Genomic DNA, 15,154 nt, shown 5'->3' with positions numbered 1-15,154 from the left:
GTTTTGGGTTTTGGGTTTTTTTTCTTTTTGTTTGTTTCTTTCTTTCTTTCTTTTTTTTTTTTTCCACTTCCTCGTTTTTCTGTGGCAGTAGAAATGAAACATTTGCATATGTCCCAGTTGAACTAAAGTTGCCCTTTTACAGGATGGAAACACTGCAAAAGAAGTGGATGTATAATAAAAGCAACGAATCTGGGGGAAAGACTCGTCAGAGGAAAGTCAAGGGCTTTGAGGGCTATTGCGTTTGACCTTGTGGCAAATACCTGTGTAAAGTTTAAAAAAAAAACAAAAAAAACCCGGAATCCTGGGCATGTGTTTATTTTTACTTTGTAGTAATTTTACCTTTCTGCAAAATTACCATCCCAGTGGGATGAAACCCTACAATGAGTCAACAAGACAGCCAACCACTCCTGTTGTGAAAACTAGACCTCTGAGGTGCAAAGTGAATTACAGGTACAATTACTTGTTGTACTTCCTGTAAAGGCAGAAATGACCAACCCAGTTGGGAAATCAATTTATAATAGTGATATAAAGAAGAAATTAAAATTCTTTCTAGTTGTAGTGTAGCTGGCATTTGCAAGGACGGTGTATACAAAGGCACGTCTGTGGGTGTACCCGTAGCGCTCCACGGGAACTTCCCAGCTTGTTTATGTACAGGTGAGAGAGTGGACTCCTTTGTGACAAGTTACTTCACTGAACTTCTAGCTTGCTTTGTCTCAAATCAACTGCCTAGTTCACACTGGATTTCCCCAAGTGATGGATTCCCAGCTTTATGTTGGCAGCTCCCTTACGGGGCTGAGAGAAGTTGAGAGGTGTTATGTTCACATGGAGATGCGCCAATGGATATCCTGGGTGGAGGAATTGAGTAATCCTGAGAGCTCCTCGGGGCCAAAATGTGCATAGATAAGAAAATCTGAATAATGACTAGAAACTGTTCCAGCATACGTAGGAATAGTAAGGTCGAATAGTCTTTTGTCCACTGCCAAGGTAATTAGATGTTTTGTAGGTACTTAAAATTAGCCCATAGGAATTTATTATGCCCTTATTAGGGTAGTTATCCTATTTATAGGACTAGAATCTAGCAGGATCTCTAGAGCTAAAAATTTATCTCTATTATGCAATTCAGGAGTCTGATCTGATCCAATGAATATGCCATTGCAACGCTTGCAGTGGGGAGTCCTGCACCATCTGCATAATGACTGATGGTCCTGTTTCAAAGATTTGGTTCTCCATGAAAGCATTATGTTATCAGTGCAAAACATCACAGGAAATAATTTTTGTAACTAGCACTCAGTCTGTGAATATGTGTACAGGTCAGAGAGTATTCTGCTTAAAACAAAACAATTTGGTATAAACCAACATAAACTATTACTACTTGTTTAAAAGTGAGGTGAGAATCTGACAAGTTGATTTTTTTTTCTTCAGTGCTTGTTGTGCATTTGTTCGTCGTTGCAATCCAAAGAATACTACTTACCTACTTCTTGAACTGTTTTCTACGTAAATAAATAGAGATATCCTGCCAGTGCAATATAAGCTGAAATGTAGTATCGATTTTCAAGATCTAGCAGCACAAATTAACATTTTCCTTATAATAAAGATTTTCAAAAGAAGTAAAAAGAGGACAGCCACAGATCAGAAAACTAAAAAATCTGGGCAAAAGTTCTGAAAGTGTTTAGATGTCTGTTTTACAAGAAAAGCTATACTCATAACACAAAACTTACTCTTCTGTATGATAATTGCTTTCTTTGCACACTTAATAGTGGAGCTTGGAACTGCAAGAGGATGATAATAAGCAGGAGCTTAAACCAGGCGGTGGGAACCCACACTGGCTGGGAAATGAAGAGAGAGTAAAAAAAGTCTGAACTTACATTCCTTACATTTAATGATAAATCACTCATTGTTATTTGGCTCCAAGGTAATTTACTGTGAATATACAGTGCTCAGTGTGGTTCTCTGTGGAGACACTCATTATGCAGACAACAAAGATTCACTGCTGTAAAAATGGCAGCCAGCAAAGTTAATAGAGCTGGAACCATCGAAGTGAGGTTGAGATTTTTTATACAGAACTGTACCTACAACTGCAGTCTGAATTGCTTAGATTTGAAAAGCAGCAGCATTGATGAGAGATTTGACCTTGAAGTCTCTGTAAGACTGTCTTAACTGCCAGCATATGGTCCTATTTTTCCTTTTTTTAAAACCATCACCTGGTCACACTGGCAGTTCAGCAAGCTTCTATTTTTGGAATAACAGAGCTAAGGGTTATGCTCTAATTTACAGCACCTCTAGTGTCAGGGGCTCCTGAAGAACATAAAAAAAAATTCATGGGAGGTAGAGGATACATGCTACTCTGAGTACCTCTGATTTAGTGTGCTAGTATTAGAAGTATTTTTTATCTAAGGCAGGTAACAAGGCCTATCCAAGGACATGAGATGCTATATAATACAAGATCTTTTGGGGCAAATTTCTTACTCATTAACTTTTTGTTTGTCTATTTGTTTTGGTTGAGTTTTATTTTGTTTTTTTGCTTGTGTGATGCTGATACTTCCTCTGAGAGAATGGTAAATACAGTATTCATACATTTCCACTAAACAATACTACTTTAATTACATACATAAATTTTGGTGGGGTAGATGACTTGGAAGAAGGTCAAGAGCACACTGAGGTTTTGAATTAATATTCCAGAGGTCTACAGCAAGAGTAAATCTTCCAAAATGAGACTAGTGTGGAGGATATAGTCTTGAAGACAAATGAGGCTGAATTTTAACTTACTGTGGTAAATCTCTCCCTCATACTGGTTTCTTAGTATGAGGGAGAGATGATACAGCATCTCTCTGCTTAATGCAATGGGAACACCCAGCATGATTCTATTAAAGGTCATTTCTTGAATGCTGAGTGCAATTTGAAAGAAACAGAAGCATGAAAGCCTTTTACAAGAAAGAATCTTACCCTTTGAATATCAGGAACTTGGTTCGTTGAAATACTTAAATATGATTAAGCACCCTTTTAATATTTTTTCTGTGTATTTTGCGTTTATTGACCAGATGTAAAAATCAAAGTAAAACATGCCTCAGAATAGAAAATAGATTCCAGGGTTCTGAAATACTACACCAACCAAGGACAACATGTGCACTGGGTTTGAACTCCAGGGCATTTTTCAAAATCGCTGCCTCTAGGGGAGGGAGAAGCACTATTTAAAATTATCTTTTGAATTGCTAATGGATGTTTAGAAGTTCAAGCTTTTGCAGCAGCTGAGAAGTGTTAAAAGAAGAGGTCAACTGTGGCTAAATATCACTCTTAACATACCGCTGTTAACACAGATAAAACTGTTATCATCCTGATAGTTTCAGGCAGGACCCGGTTTAGAGAACAATATGAAGACCTCTGGGTTGCTCCAGCATCACAGCAGAGTTGCCCAGACCAGTTCTTCCAGCTGAAATCTACCGCGTGTTGAAGTCTGGAGGTGTTTGTGCCCTGTGTCATCCCAGCAAGACCCCCACACCCTGTACTGTTTTGTCTGGGAAACAGTCAAACTCATCTTGCAAGAAAACCAGCCTGGAATTATGCCTCAGAATATATGTTCTAAGCACGGTTTAGTATAAGGAGTTGCAATCTCCCACGCCTCACTAAGAAATTTGGGATATTCATTTAAATCCAAGAGACACGAAACTACATCTTGTCTGTCAAGCCAAAGGGCTTAACAGGGCATAAGTGGATTTGGACAACCAGTACCATAAATTATTCCTTCTTTCACCAGTGGATCCTGTGTTTGTGCAACTGAACTGTTAGTGGGAAATCTGTATTTGCAGTCTCATTTTTGCAGCTCTCGTTTGCCTGTGCATAAATACATTCCAAAGCTTCTTATAATGTTTCTGTACCGCAGGCTGTATGTATTACTGGTTCATTAGTACAATTTCAGCTAAATATTTCCTGACCTAATGACCTTTTGTGTTTTTAAAATATACTACTTGATAGAGTAACCTGTTCATAAAACTGACAGAGCATAACCTAAAGACAATTTTTCATTATGTTGCTGACAGAAAAAAACCAATCTACCTCATTTTATCCTACCACTAGTGTAATTTTTCTTCCAGATTTTTCAACAACAGAATGCTGTCTAGCAGATTTGTGTGACCTAGATGCAAAGATTGATGACTCTAGCTTGTTTATCTAGCTTGAATTAAAAACACTCTTGAAATTTGGTGATACATATGCACAAAGTTACACAGAGGATTCTGTTCACTTTAGTCTTCTTATTCCCCTTATAATTCCTTTGAATTGTGGCAGATAGGTTGAAATTTCTCTACATGTCTTTAAATTCCACGTGTTTTGTCCTGTAGAAGTCTATGAGATCCTTGAATGTTACTGGTGTATAAAAAAGACCTTTTTAAGAAGCAGGTGAGAGTGTACCATGAAGAAAGTCAAACTCTAATTCTTCCAGGATCTATTTCCAAACCTTTGTTTAGTACCCAAACACAACACAGTAGAGTGAATCAGGCATATTCAGTATGTATGAGGAGTAAAACCTAGCTTAAAAGTAGTGAAGGGGAAAAGAATTTGTTCACCATAGTACTAAAAAGTACATAATTAGTTTAAAAGCAGGAAGGAATTGCAACCTGAGGGCAAGATTTTCTAGTTAATTATGGAACAGGGTGCAGAGCATAATGATAGAAAAGATATTGTGTTGCAGAAAACTAGCAATTGCCAGTTGAATAGTGAAGACCACATGGGGGAAAAAAAGTAAATAGTTTGTCACATGTCCTTTAACCACTGAAAAAGTACTTGCTACTTCTTTTTCGATTCTTGCCTTCCTTTGTGGACTTCTTTCACATTAAACAGGCTGTCCATTGACACCCTCTGGAGTTGCTAACTACCATCCAAGTCAGACCCTCTATCAGAAAAACTGACTTTTCAGGCCCTGCCTAACCAGTAACACGACACATCTGTTTCTGGCTGAGTAGCCAGTTCCTCTAAGGAGACTCTAATTATTTGTGATGGATTATTCATTTTACAAAGCATTACACTTAAGTGCTTTAAAGTATATTCGAAAATTCCACTGGAAGCAAATTGCCTTGCAGAGTTGTCTTGCACCAGCTGTATATAAGATTAATTGTTAGGCAGCACCAAAACACACTGTGTGGGAATCATATTACCGTCCTCCTAGTGATTGATGTGTAGAACTATGAAAGGTTAGGTGCACTTCCTGACCCCTTTCTTTCTTGGAATGGGGAAACAAGCTCTAATAGATTATGTAATTTAAAGCAGAGGAGTAACATTTCTTGGTAGCAGAAATACAATATATGTGTGGGGCTCTCCAGATAGGCCACACCAGAGACTGTCTGAGCAGGAAGTCACTGTTTATTCTAAAGTGACAGTGTTAGCAAGCACTGGTCTTTTGAACTGTCTTTCAGGTCTGAATAGTGAATGTAAGCATTATTCTTCCTATTTCTCGCACATGTTTATTCATACGTATACCCTGATTCCCTGACAAAATAATGAAAAAGAAGTATCTGGTCCATGCATACTGACAGATACATTCGTTAATGTGCATTCATATCGTACAAGAGTCAAAGTCGGTCTTGAAAGAGAGTGCTAGATTCCCCTGCTGCTTGTGAGAGCTCTCAAATGGAGAGGTCATCTTTGGTCCCAGATCCTTCGTGGAGACACAGTAACAGCCAACTCCCTGCCCACATCCCCTGTTGACACTGAAATCCCACCTTCCATTTTGCTGTGCTATCTATACTACTTGGATTAACTGTAATCTTCCTCTTTTCAACACTTATATCAAATTGCTCCTATCTTGTTTATATCTAGCCTTCCTAAGTAAGGATTTTGTGTCTTTGTCTCTGTAAGGATCCCAAAGCTCATCTATGGCCATAGTAGTAATTACTATTATACTGATGATGAATACACACAGAATAATTAACCCACTGCTGGCTATAAAATTATATTTTTGTTAAGAGTCTTGGATTCCATTTAGAGACATTGATTATTTGATTATCTTCCTATGTCATATTCAGGCTCTTAGTCTTCCCTTTATACCACATGTAATATCGAAACTAAGTATTCTATTTAATCTCTTCCATGTTTTTACCTTTGTTGTTCCATATAGTCATGTTTCTGCTTTAATCTACAGCTTTATTTATTGTAAATTCCTCATAAATTCAGTTGGCTTTCCTAATCCTTTAATTTTACCATTTCTTTAATCTCTTTCTCTGCCTTTCAACTTCCTAGACCCTGTCCTGGTGCTTCCTAAGCTTTAAGAAGCTACGCTATTTCTGTTCATGAGTCTCCTTCAAGCCTCTCTGAAGACAGTTTAACCAGAAAACTTTCCTGCTCCTGCTTTTTGTACTGATTATTGTTGTTTGAACACCGTTGCCTCAAAACCTTTATTTACATCATTCATATAGTAAGTTACAGAATGAAAATTAGCATCATCAGAGGACACACTTTTTTGATGAGTACAAAGAACTCTTTGTACATTACCTGCTTAAAATAAGAAACAGTGAAAATTGAAGTATAAATATTTTTAATGAGAAGGTATCTGTTCCCTGCCATTTTTATGAATCAGCCGTCTCACAAGATTAATAAGAATAAAATCAGATAGGGTTTCTCTTCTTTACTGGGAATCACCAATTTTCAAAACCTACATACATCCAGGTAGATTTTGTTGAAATTGAGCAGCAAGATCAAAAGATAAAGTGGGGAAAAGGGTTTGTTACCAGAAAGTCAGAGGCTCAGGCAGGCAGTGTGGTGTCACCTCTCAAGAAATATAAGAGGGAAGAAGGGATAAGGCCCACGAACTGGTTCCTGCCTTTGGGTGGGCAGTGCCCTGGGGGTGCCCTGTGCGTTGGGGGATCCTTTTGTTGCACTGTGGTCAGTGCATTGACTAAGACACCCACATTAATGGCAGCCCATGAGGGTGGTGGCAGTGATCCCACCCTTAAGTGCTCTTTCTTCTTGACAGCACACCTAAGTTCTGAATCAAGAGAAAACACTTAAATTCAATTTTGAGGCATTTGAGGAAATGGAATAAGCTGTGCAGCTACAAGAGCCAGACTTGGGGAGAATGATTTCCCATCCTGACTACACTTTTCAGACTCTAATGTATCTCTGTTGTCCCCAGGAGGATGGGTTTGCATTGACCTGTTTGTTCAGATTTGTTAACCGTTTGAGTTTGTATCAGAGAGAATTGTACGTGAACATCCACCACCAATGGCTGCCGTGAGTTAACACCCTCATCTTCATGTGCAGATGTTGACCGAAGAGTCTGCACTGCAAACAGGTCTGTTGGACACTTGATGGCAGTATTTGCTCTGGGTTCTTCCGCCGGTAACTCCATTAGCTCTGTTTAATGCAATCTCTGGAGAGCTGTAGACATTTTGGGAAAGGGGTGCAGGGCAGAAGGGAGTCGCAGAAGAGGAGTGGAAGGACAATAAATATGATTTATTGTCCTAATGCCACAGCTGTCAAAAACTATTTTCCTTTAACTATTTTATTTTCCTAGTTATTGTTGACTTTCTGCCTTGGGAGCTCTTGCTGACCCTGTCTGTTCGATCTCAGGACAAAAGTTAGGTAAACAGATTTGAAATCTATCACAGTGTAGCCAATAACGCTGATCTGGTTTTTATTGATTAAAAGTGAAGATAGGATTGTTATGACAGCATTAGCCTCCAATAATTATTGTCTTCAAGGGACTACAATTCTTCTGCAACGGCTGAAGTATTTGCCAACTAGCAGGTGCTGTAGAATATGTCTAAACAGGTGAGTAGGTGAGAGCAGTCCCCAGGTGCAATAAGCAGCCTCCTGCACCACTTCCTGCTGATTCACCACTAGTGATACTTTTGAAAGTGTTTAACTGAAAGTGGCTAGCCTGTACAGATGACCAAACCAATCCCCTACTAATGCTGCAAAGAAGTGGCAGAGGAAGAGATGTGTCAAGAAACCATCTAAGGGGAGTTGGCAAGTGCACCCTGGCTCAATACAAGGGCTACGGTGAGCAGGAATGCACAAACCACCTTAGCACATATATACCAATACCCAATTTCAACCCCTTCTGTGCTCTGAAATTTGCATCAAACCTATCTTATTATCAAATAAATTTTATGTAAATGCTTGTGGTTTAGTTTTGGTTTGTCTGGTTTTTTTTGTTTTTGTTTTTGTGTTTTTGTTTGTTTGTTTGTTTTTGTACACATGAACAGCAGATTAAAGTGGTACCACTAGTAAAAACTGCATTCTGATGCTCCAGTAAAACTGATCAATGAAGAGTTCTGGGCAGCTTTTTTCTTTCCTTAATGCAATCAGCTTTTTACAGTTAATTAGACTGAAAACATATTTTAAGGTCCCCCTCCTCTCAGTTTCAGTTCTGCTTTTCCTGCTTATTTCAGAGGAAAGAAATCTCAACAGATATATTCTCATGAGATCGATTTTACAGTATGCAATAAATTCATGTTACATAATGGCTTTCTTCACAATGTTCAAAACTCTGGGGTTTTTTGTCCAAAAAAATGACATCAAGATTTAAAAAAACTCACACTAGGAGACAACTCAGTCTCCCTCAAATGCTAAGAAAGCTATTTAGTTGATAAAAACCAGTATATATTTAGTATTGCTTGCTTTTACAAACCTGATCGACTTATTAATAATTTTAGTGATGAGATTGGGAGAATTTCATGTCCAGTTGAGTCATCCTTCCATATGTTTTTATATAAAAAGCAATGAACATAAATTTTCCCCTCTTACTACATGGGAAGTTCAGTCTCCTTCTGGTAGTAGTTGTTTTTATCAAGCTGAATTATTTCCTCATCCCCTTGAAATTCTTGGTAATAAATAAATAATTTATGCTAAGTGAAGCAGTACTGCTGGGAGATAGGAGTTGAACTAATCAGAATTCAAAAGTTACAGGGTCCATTGAAAACATTTGCTGAAATCACTATGGCTCCAGGAGATATTAAGATACGTGTGTGTGTGTGTGTGTGTGTGTGTGTGTGTGTGTGTGTGTGTGTGTGTGTGTTTGTGTGTGTGTGTGTGTGTGTGTGTGTGTGTGTGTGTGTGTGTGTGTGTGTGTGTGTGTGTGTTTGTGTGTGTGTGTGTTTGTGTGTGTTTGTGTGTGTTCGTGTGTTCGTGTGTTCGTGTGTGTTTGTAGAGAGAGGAGAGCTTTGGTCCCTTTTTCATTTCCTGAAGGAATGACTAGCAATTGCTGGATTTAGGAAGACAGCAATGCACTGAATAATCTTGTTCAGAACACTCTGGCAACTGAAATTCCCCTGCATGGAAATTTAAAAAATTATTCTCTTCTCTGTGGAGAAAGTAAATCAATTTTCTAGCATTTTCAGTGGGATGAAGATTTTGAGGACCTTTAGTTTTCAGTGAGTCAAATAATTTATTTAGGGTATAGTTGTAAAGGTCTTTAATTATTTCCTTTGGGAATTCACATTCTGAACTTAATGGCTTTGCTATAGGTCTCCGAGGCAGAAGCTAGCTGTTCTGAAACCTACAGTTGAGATTCTCACCAGCACTGGTTACCTAGTAGGAATGTGGTATCATACTGCAACTGCAGCCCTTGGTGGCTCCACTGCTTTCCCAGAGCTAGCTGTTAGAGTCCAGAGAGGATACAGCCATGCCTGTTTTGCTGGACTCTCTTCATGAAATATCTCAGTTTTCACAGAGTACAGTTTAAAAATTATATGAAAAGCCATTTCTCATGTAAACTCCTAGCCAACTGTTTTCCATAGACAGGTCAATATTGGGGATACTGGAAGGACAACACAGAAACACTGGTTGCTGTTGTCTCCCAAGGCACCACTTCTGGAGAGTGGATTATTGCTTCATACTGGAACTATAATGACTACAGCCATTGAGAGACAAACCCACATAATTTATTAAGACCCATTATATATTTATACCCTAGTATCTCATGTAATCTTTTCTTGCTGCCTTCCCAAGTGAGTCTATGTAGACAAGCCCCTGTTGCCCTGGGTTGCATGGGTAAAAGCTGGGTTGTTACAGGTCTTGAACTGTGCATTCCAAGGTACTGATGCATTCCAAAAATGAGCTGTAAAAACTGAGATAGCTTTGTAATGTATTTGCTGTGGGTGACAGGAATATTTTTGTGAAATACAGTCTTTTTTTCAATTTAGTCAATTCTCCCCTTTCTAATAAAACAGGAACTCTCCCCCCAGCTCTGATCCCCCACCCCCCTTAAGAGTACAAATCATAGAAATATGAAGCTGCTCACTGAGAAAAAAAAAATAATTGCTCTAGTGAATAAAGAATTAGTCAGGTACCGGGCAGATACTCAGGTGCTCAGGAGTATGTAATACTATTTGCTGCTTAACCCAAACAGAAAAAAATTAATTGCAATTTTATGGTAAAAGATATTTCTAGAGGGACTATCCCATTATCTTCTTGAGGGAATGTCCCATTATTTTCTTGAGTACACAGTGATAATGACTTCATTTGAAAAGATGTCCATTGTATGAAGCTCCCAGTAATTTAAACTAAAACTGCAGAACCCATTCATAAAAAATGACTACAAGTTTTTAAATATCCTGGGTAACTTAATTTACTCTAACCCAGAATCTCTTTAGTGCCTCTAGGAAATATAGAAATAATAATAGAAATAAATAATTGAACACACACCACCCAAACAATAGAACAAAAACAAACAAACAAAAAACCCAACCCAAACAGAAACAATTCAGAGAACAGAGGCTAGAATATCTGCAGTGCAAATATCAGTTCAGAACTAGTTCTTTGCCTTTCCAGTTTTATAAACAAAACATAATCTACAAATTTAAAATTGGTTTTGGGTTGCAAAATTTTGTGAGCCATTTCTTTGGTTTTTTTGTGATTTTATGGGTCCTTTAAAAATTATTGGTGGTGGTGGTGGTGATTCTGCTTTGAGTTTTGGGGTTTTTTTAATGTGCATTGCATTCTAGTTTAGGGTTTTGGTTTTGGTTTGGGGTTTATTTTTTAGCTTTAGATTTTTCACAGAGGACCTAAACCAGCAGCCAGAAAGTAGAAAGCTTTGTCTCCCTTGTCAATTAAAAACTGGTTTGGATGAGAAGACTTGTGTTCTTGCAACCACCCACTCAGCTGCTCATCAGCACATCTATACAAATGGCAAGGGCAGGGCTTTTCTCCACATATAGACTTCACTTGACTAAAGGCACCTTTAGTAGTCTGGTTAATTTAGTTTTATAGATTTCCTTAATCTTAGATGTTAAAGGAGCTGCAATATTGTTGAAATGACCTAAATGTCTGGTGTAAATGTTGAGATTAAATCTTGATCTGAAACTTAGCCAGGATTTTAAAACACGTGTAGCTCAAGAGATGTTCATCCTAGACTTTTTCTAGCTTTGCAATGATAATTCAAAATTCTAATCTGGGTTTTGTTTCATACTACATCAAGAGCAATAGGCTTGATTGATTTGATTTTGACTCATTCTCAGCTGCATATTTTAATGTAATGATAACAGTTAAGAAAAGAAATATGTAAGGTAAATATAAGTCTTCTCTACAGTCATCTGCCCTATACAGCATTATAAATTTTGATAATAGAAGTGTTGAAATGTTTCATCTTCATCGTGTACTTTCAAAAACAACTTCTTGAAGGAGTGTTCAATCACTGGGTTACTCGCATATGCAATCAACAATGAAACTCATAAAGACATCAGCAATAGAACTTGGTTAGAACTTTAGGAGAAAGCTTTTAGAATACTGAGTAAAAAAATTATAAAAACAAAAACAATGTGCAAAAATTTCTTTGTGTGAGGCTGTGTCCCTTTACCCTGTTATGAGATCCTTCTAACTCTGATCATTGCGACTCTGGTCCCAGTGATCTCACTGTGTTTAATTACCATGGGATTACCTAAGAAATAAGGCAATGTTTCATACAAGCAAGGTTGCTGCAAGTTTTCCTACAATTTGTAGGAAATTCCTATAAATGGTATCCTAATCTTTCCTATGGATTCTATACCTTCATTGACACACAGGGATCACCTCTCTCCTTTTTGTTCTACGAAATTCACTTTGCTCCCATGTAAGGGGATCTCTTCAAAACCTAAAAAGCATGAATCTTCTTAAAATAAGTAAGAAAAAACTAAACCAAAACAAGCTGGAACAAGCTTCTCTCAAACTGTGATTCGATGAGGTGTCATTTTGATTTGCAATACTTGTATATGGATCAAAAAAGCTGCACTACTATGATACAACCTACCAAAGTAAAATGTTTACCTTCCCCTCCCAAAGTGGTTTCAATGTATTTTGCTTGTGGTATTGCAGGCAAATTTTATTTTGGAACAAACATAATTTGCCATAACTTTCTATTGACTCAGGGATTGTTTGCTATGGTTAATTTGATAAAAATGCAATTATATATCTACACCTGATTCAAATCAAATTGATAATGTCTGGTAATTCAGTAGTTTAAAGTTCCAGTATTACTGACTCTGAAACTGCATTTTCTATAATGGACAGATGTTCCCTTATGAGTGCAGCAGCATCAGCTAAAGATGTTACTGTTCACGCCCTGTGGGTATGTTTCTTCGATGGTTTGAAATTTCCACCTCCCACTATCGTGTCTTGTTAAACTGGTCCTGGAATAATTCCTAATTCAGATCAAGCAAAATAAACTAAGTTAATTCAAACTATTACATGAACTGTTGAAGTTAATGCAGCTGGTTTGCTGGCAGGGAAATAGGAATCGTCCACACACACTGCACTGCAGGGCAGGCAACCTACAGCAAGAAAGCAGTTGCTAGCATCTGGGGTGCAGAAAAAGAGAAACCTTTAGGTAGAACTTCTGCAGAAAGCAAAGGTCACTCTGCAGTTTTTGTGTTAAATTGAAAGACTTATCACCTCATTAAAGACAAATTGTAAGTGAGCTAAATGTATGTATGAAATAAGGTGGTAACTGTTCACATCAAGTTGTTCTTGAAGGATCAATTGTTTAGTGCCTTTCTGGCATATTCTATGAGAGCATTACGAATAGCTGACCTGATGCCACCTAAAATTGAGAAATCAATAAATATGAACATCTGGAAGTCAAAGGTGTGGTGCAGGACCAAAATATAAACCCTAGAGCTGTAGGCCCTTCTCTCATTTTACAGCAAGGGCACTGTATTTCAAAATGGTGCCCCAGAAAATCTGTAACCTGAATAAGTCAATAGGAAATACCTGAAAGCAGGGATGTGGTAAAATTGTGTCCCTTTGAAGAGGGGTTGAGGAGTTAGTGGGGGCTATTTTTATACGCTAGACTACCGTCAGTGCTTGGTCTTGAAGCACTCCATGTAGACAGGCTTGCTGGTACAGGTCTTCAACTTGTGCTCCTCAACTTTTTCTTGTCTCCAAGTTCTTTTCTCCTGCACACATAGCATGACTGGACAAAAAGTATAAAATGTCTCAGACCAAAAAGAGGTAGCTAACTGTTCAAGCTGGTAGGTGAAAGGGATGCCAGTTCATATTCCTAATTTTCTCTGTATCTTTTCTGATGATGTATAACAGGGTCAGTTGGGTGTTTTCATGGCTTGAATCCCATCCAAGGAGGCATACAAACTGATTTTCTGCTGCCTATGTGACTGCTTTATTACAAAAATAAAAAAGAGACCAAAAGGTGGTCTCTTTTGGCTGTATTTTGAGAAGGAGCAGTGAACAAACTTTGGTCAGAGTCTGTGTTTAAGAAATTAAATGGATAGTACTTATCAAAGAACTCTTTCTTGTATGCTTTTGTGGCGGGTAGACAATCCTCCTCAAGTTTAGAAACAGAACCAATAATGTCTCACAAAATTTTAGATCAAATGGGAAAGTTAATATACCTTTCCTAGCTTCATTTTCACATCTGAATGGATTCAGATATGGATGAATCCACCCCAGATTCTGGCTGTCAATCCTGCTTAAGCATATCTGTAAGACAGATACCCCAACAAAGAGTTCTGATTTTATGCTAATGCACTTTATGCACTTTGGGCTAACTAAGATGAAAAAAACATGGTGCAGCTTTCTTGTTTAAAGACATATTTGCAGCTAGAATGTGTATTGTATTCTTTTACTCCTCCCTTGCCTCCTCATGAAGGATCTGATGTGGCTTTAAAATCCTTTGATTCCTTGCTTCGTATTTATTTACTTTTTTTGAATTGGAGGTTTTCCATACCTACACCTGCTCTCCTCTCTTAAGAAACATTAAAACTCTGTATCAAAGTTCTGAATTTATGGTTGCCTATGAATTTCAAAGTTGGAGTCAAATATAGTATAGCCTTAAAATATGTCATTGTAAAAATGTAATTAGTAGAAATGTGGAGAGGTTACTAATAAACCATCACAGAAATAAGAAGAATTATGTTCTGAAGTATGTATAAATAATAGGAGTAGAACTGTATTTCAAATATTAATAGATTATTACCATCAATAAACAAGAGTATTAATCTCACATGCTTACTATAAATTACATCCATTAAGTCTTTCTTTCTCAAGCACATAAATCCATACAATTCTGAGCATGTATCACTTTTTAAATCCATAAATATATTATGTAACAGTTCTTTTTGAGGACATGATGTTTTGTTCAATATTCTGTTAAAATGCCTCAAATGAAGTAAATGGGCTTCTAGAGTCTTATTTATGGATGCTCAGGAGAGCAGAACATAAAACATCCATGTAAAAACACTTGCAATCTCAGAGAACACAGCACCATATTCTTCTAACCAAACTGAGAAACTTACTGACTTTTTAGATTCATGTAACTCACTGGTATCTGAGTGAATCCTGACTATGTCAGAAACTTTACCCTGCAAGAAAAAAGAAAAATATAAAAATGTTACCTTAAGAAAAATAATTTTTTACCTTTTCCTGTGGTGTTCTTTTACTGTATCCTGGTAGGTGATATAGAAAGACCAAATCAAGGTGGTATAGATTTAACTTTATATTCACATAGGAGTTAGGCCTTCTCCACTCTCTGAAGTAACAGGACTGATGACTCTACTGAAGTGCACGTATACCAATGTACACAGCACGGACAGGAGGAGCTGGAAGTCATTGACATAGTTGCCATCATGGAAACAGGGTAGCATAACTTGCACAACTTAAGTGCTGCAGTAATGCTTCAGAATGGGTAGACAACAATTGCGAATTGGTAGGATAGCCCTGTTTGTCAGAGAGTGTT

The sequence above is a fragment of the Taeniopygia guttata genome, chromosome Z (assembly GCF_048771995.1).
Source record: "Taeniopygia guttata chromosome Z, bTaeGut7.mat, whole genome shotgun sequence".
Classification (NCBI taxonomy): domain Eukaryota; kingdom Metazoa; phylum Chordata; class Aves; order Passeriformes; family Estrildidae; genus Taeniopygia; species Taeniopygia guttata.
This window is presented reverse-complemented; position numbering follows the sequence as displayed.